Consider the following 5,313-nt stretch of genomic DNA (forward strand, 5'->3'; position numbering starts at 1 on the left):
CTTGTTTTTTTTTTTTTTTCTTGACACATTTTATTTACAATTTTTTTTTATTGAGAGCTAAATTCTCCAGGTGTTCAAAGGTAACACATGTAACTTGTTTTCATGAACCAGTTTTGTACAAGATAAAAAAAAAAAAAACTAAAAAAAATTGAATTTGTTAGTTTAAAAACCCTGTTTTATTATTGAAGGAACATGTTTTACTTTTTACTTTTTTAGTTAAGTACATTTAGTAGCATGTACTTTTTTTTCTCTCTTTTTTTTTTTTTTTTTTACTTTTACTCAAGTAAGGGAGCAACTTCAATACTTTTACTTTTACCAGTCATTTTCACTTGAGTACTGAAGACTAGTACTTTTGCCACCTTAGAAGAAAAGGATCTACTGGGCCTTTGTTGTGTTGAGCTGCATGACATAAAACATCCTACTCTGAAATGATATTTACAATGCTCGACCATTACAGTTATATAAACAATAATTAAAAAAAACAACAAATTACTTGTGTGTTATATTGTAATGTGTTATCAGAATCAGAAATGTTTTTAATGGCCATGTACAGTTTTAAGGACAGTACAAGGAATTTGTCTTGGTAGTTGGTGCACAAAACAAACAACAAAAAAAACAAAGAACAACCCAGCAACAATAATAATAATAATGATAAATATAAAGGATGAGGGATAAATAAAGGATAAGTATATATATATATACAGTGCAGCAGATAATGTCATCATGGAGGTGGTGATCGGGTGGGGGGGGGGGTTCAGTGGGTGACTTGGGGTGTGTTCATGTGGATGGTGGCAGAGGGAAAGAAGCTGTTTTTGTGTCTGGAGGTTCTGGTCCTGATGGACTGAAACCTCCTTCCAGAAGGGAGAGATTGAAACAGTTTATGACCGGGGTGGGAGGGGTCGGCCACAATCGATGACCTTCTCTGCAGAGTGGATGATACGCTGCAGTCTGGCCTTGTCCTTGGCCGTAGCTGCAGCGTACCAGATGGTGATGGAGGAGCAGAGGATGGACTGGATATTGGAGCTGTAGAAGTTCACCATCATCTTTGTTGGCAGACTGAACTTCATCAGCTGCCGCAGGAAGTACATCCTCTGCTGAGCTTTTTTGATAAGGGAGCTGATGTTCAGCTCCCACTTGAGGTCCTGAGTGATGATGGTCCCCAGGAAGCAGAAGTACTCCACAGAGCTCACTGTAGAGTCTCCCAGGGTGAGGGGGGTGAGGGGGGGTGAGGGGGCCTGGGTTCTTCCTGAAGTCTGCTATCATCTCCACTCTCTTTAAAGCGTTGAGCTCCAGGTTGTTCTGGCTGCACCAGGACACCAGCCGGTCTGTCTCCCACCTGTAGTCAGACTCGTCTCCATCAGAGATGAGACCGATGATGTTTTACTGTAAAATATATAACTAACCTTTAAATCTTGTTGATTTAATGTGATCATTTGTTCCATTGACTTATAATTGTTTGTGCACTGTTCTGTAATGTTTTCTCATTCTGATTCATTATTTAATTTTTTGTCTTTTTGCTAAGTTTTTTTTTCTGCATCTGCGGATGCAATTTTACTACATATTTACAGTACGTCTATTGCTGCTAAAATAGATGCACATTAATGTGCACTGTCCATATCAAACAAACACACATAAAACAATTACTCTAGTGTTTTAGAAAGTATTGGATTTACATTGTATTTACATCAGGGTTGGCGTCAATTATAATTGAAATTGCATAATTGAACATTATTACAATTGTAATTGTTATTTCAAAAAAATCTGTTGCTGCCGTAATTGTAATTCATTTGTAATTGAGTTTAGATAATTGACTTTGTAATTGTAATTGCCATGCAAATTCTACAAAAATAAAAATTGTCAATTATATTTCAACACTAAACTGGGGAACAGTGTTACAGTTCTATGTACAGTTCTACATATATGTAACAATTATTAAAATATGTTTCATATCAAGCTTTCCCACATTTTAACATTTACAAAGAATATAAATTTAGGGTTATACTGACACAAAAAAGGCTCAGGTGCCCACACCAAAAATATTAATTCTTATATTTTAATTGTATTTTACAGCTGATTTAGGACCTGTTATCATAAGAGATGCTAATAGAAAGCTAACACAAGAGGAAGGTTAACTTTTCTAAGGTTATTTATTTAAAGTTTAGTAATTGTGATTAATTGTAATTGAACTTTAGTAATTGAGAATGCAATTGACTTTCAAATGATAAAAAAAAATTGTATTTGGAAAAAATGCTGGTTAATGTAATCGTAATTGTATTGTAATTGAAAATGGGTAATTGAAATTGTAATTGACCCCAACCCTGATTTACATGTAACGTTTCAGCCCATATTTACATAAATCTGTTTCTTGCGTTTTACGTAATCAAATATCTGATGTTTGCACAAGATCTGCAGAATTTGGCGAAAATAATGTTTTTTTAATCTTAATTTATTTTTGTATTAATGTTTTGTTGAAAAAATACAATGATTAAAAAAAAGAAAAAACAACATAATATTAAAACATGTAAACAAATGATAGAACAAATGGTAGGTGGAGGTTTTATAAACACCAGAATAAATAACTGTTGGGCCTAATGCAAACGTGTGCGTGTGTGTGTGCGTGCGTGCATGTGTGTGTGTACAGTTTACTTCCACCATGTGGAACATGTGATGCAGACACACCCTCTGTATCCACACAGCAGGATCCAATTAGGACTGTTATCTACTAATTATGTCCCCTACACATCTGCATTGCTGGATTAAAAAAGCCCACTGTCCTCTCTCTGTAACACGCTCTGGAATTAATGAGACTGCTGTGTAATTGAACCTCTTCATGGGTCCCTTGGCTGGGAAAATACGCTGAGCTAGATTTGTATTAACAGATCATCAGTCAAAGGTGATCATATGATAAACAGTGCTGATGATCGCAGAGGCAAAGTGGTTACACTTTAGTGTTAATATGCAGCTCACCTTAGAGCAGAAGCAAGAGACTGTACCACAATGAGCCACCGTGGGGCGATGTGCTCCATATCACTCACTGTAATCAGCATGAATGAGCAAACACAACATGTCTCTCTCTTACTCCCTCACACTGGGGTCCTCTAAGAGAAGACTTCTTCTCAGTACTGAACAAAGCTCTACAGCCAACCCTACAACCAGAAGAAGCTCCTTGTTAAAAGCTAGTCTGCCCATCATATCCAATATAACAGTGGTTTTAAAGAACTGTATGCTTCCAGATAGGAATCCCTCTGTGGAGATGCCTAAACTTGAAGCTGAAGGCCTAATTAAGAACAAACAAGGCTTTTGTGATAAGGTTAAAAAGGCCAACGTAAAGGTTGAGAATCTGTCCAAATCAAGAACTATAACCAAACGATTGCTCCTGCCACAGATCCTCACAAGTTGATTGCAATTCCTAACCCAGGGTTTCCACTTAGCTCCACTGTCCGGCAATCCTCACCCGTTGCGTTTTGAGTGCGCCACGGTGCAGTCTGGTTGACGTCACGAGGCCGAGGAGTTCTCGCGATATTTACATAATCGCCCGACAACGCAGTTAAAAGAAGTGTTATAAACTTCTTTTTTTTTTTAATAGTGAATTACAATGACATACACATTAATAAAGTGGAGCAATATTCACAAACAAGTACAGCTACAGACGGGCATTTATGTGGTTAATAGAGCCAGGGAAATAGATTGAATGACACATATATTAGAAAAAAAAATAGAGAAACATGAATAAATTAATAAAGATAAATAAATAATGATAAAGGGATGACAGGGAAACACATTAACACTTTTCAGACATATATGTATATATTACATTGTTTAGTTTCACAGCTTTTTTTTGTTACATGTTTTAAAGTATAGAAATATAAAGTTTACATTTTGTTGTTATTGTCCTGGCCACATTTTTTAGCTACAGCCAACAGAGATGAAGTTGGGACGGAGCAGACACACAGCGCAGCGGACCCGGTGGAAATTAACACATAGACTAAAGTGAGAACCAATCAGCTCCGCTGGCGGAGACGTAACACAGCGAACCTGCATCCAGTGGAAATTGGGGTAATGCTACCTATCAGGCTGACACAGATCTAAATTCTTCACAGCAATAAATCTAACAAACAAAAACCTTCCTCTGAAACATTTCAAACCAAAGCTGAATATTGTTGTGGAGCTAAATCTTGGTTTCCTGTGTCAAAGAGTGCAGAAAAAAAGAAAAGCCAAGGCTGAAGGACAAACATAACAAGGACACTCCAACACGAACCAAAAACAGACGATGGTCGTGTAGATGGATCCAAGTGTTAAAGAACTTTGTGGAAGCCTTTTGAAGGAACATGTGAGTAAACAGGATCTAATGAACGGCCTCTCAGATCCAGGAAAGCAGGATGGCTTGTGTCCGTGCTGAAGCTGACAAGGTTTACATTTTAACTGGTAATGCCCCCAGTCCTTCCATTGGTGGATCATCACAGCTTCATGCCACCACATACATCTATCAATGTGCCCAGTATGTTTTATGAAGATAAGTCAATAATCAACTTGCAGATAAAATGCATTGAGTAGTGAGGTAGTTTAACAAGGTCTGATGGTGCGTTCACTGACACCTAGTGACCGGGAGTTTACGTGCTATGCTAATGATGGCACAATTAAATGTTTTTTTTTTTAGTTAAAAAACAAGATTAAACAAATTGATTTGGATATTTTTTGGATCGATACGATAATCTAAATATTGTGATATATCGCCAAATCGATTTTTCTTACACCCTTAGTAATAATCTATGCTGATTGTTTCAGGTTTGCACAGCGTCTGTTGGGCTTTGTTTACTGCTCTGAAATATCCATAAAACACTAATTCACTAAATACAAATCAGTGAAAAAGTTTCAAAAAAGGTAACCTTTAGCTTTCCTCATCTTATCACATCGTTTTATTCAGACAATACTTTGGCTAATTGGCTATAGAACATTTAATATTTCTGGGTCTATTTTTTTTTTCTAAGCATCTCATTCCTCTGTTTGATTCCTTTCTCCTGATCCAGGTTTTGTGCGTCGCCCTCCAGTGACCCTGATCTGCCTGTTGGCAGTGGGCGAGTGAAGCGGACGCGTACGACAAAGGGGGATCGTCCTATGGGGAGCCTTCCTCTGCGGCTAAAGTTAGATGTTTTTCACAGCATAGGAGTCGTAGAGGGAGTATAGTTGGGGTCCAGAGCCAGTCCTGCTACTAGGCAACATAGGCCTCAGAAATGTTTTTGCAGCTGATTTTAATGTTATTGATTTTTAAGCTGTACTTTTGAATCATGTAAAGCACATTGAGTTGCTTGTGTA

The sequence above is a fragment of the Gouania willdenowi genome, chromosome 3, assembly GCF_900634775.1.
Source record: "Gouania willdenowi chromosome 3, fGouWil2.1, whole genome shotgun sequence".
Lineage (NCBI taxonomy): Eukaryota > Metazoa > Chordata > Actinopteri > Blenniiformes > Gobiesocidae > Gouania > Gouania willdenowi.